Consider the following 334-nt stretch of genomic DNA (forward strand, 5'->3'; position numbering starts at 1 on the left):
TCCTGTGGGGCATGGTCCCCACCGCCACCTCTGTTCGCTCCTGTTGCCGCTGGTGACAGCCCGTTTGTTTCCCTGCCTGCTCCATGCAGGCAGCAAAGCCAGGGAACAGCTTGGGCTGGTGCGCAGCTGAAAGCTGGTTTGACTTGATTGAGCCTTATTTTCACTTCCCCAGCCCCACCAAGCCCTTGAGACATGTCCCCCCCTCTCTTTGCCCCCCAGCTCTCCTCTGTCTTGAGGGATCTGCAAATTTGAGGACCTGACAAGCAAGAAAACTGCTTTCCCAGCTGCCTGCCCCACAGGCACTGCTGTGGGGGGGAAGAAAGACTTGCCTGGG

At 58.7% G+C, this 334-nt stretch overlaps 1 protein-coding gene across 1 annotated transcript in view; it reads right to left on the minus strand.

Annotated features, from left to right (window-relative positions):
* Positions 1 to 334, minus strand: part of LOC104496312 — a gene marked incomplete at its 3' end in the record, with an annotated part of 3,837 nt that overhangs the window by 3,232 nt on the left and 271 nt on the right. The window lies entirely within an intron of this gene.

The sequence above is a fragment of the Buceros rhinoceros genome, unplaced genomic scaffold (assembly GCF_000710305.1).
Source record: "Buceros rhinoceros silvestris isolate BGI_N320 unplaced genomic scaffold, ASM71030v1 scaffold21227, whole genome shotgun sequence".
Classification (NCBI taxonomy): domain Eukaryota; kingdom Metazoa; phylum Chordata; class Aves; order Bucerotiformes; family Bucerotidae; genus Buceros; species Buceros rhinoceros.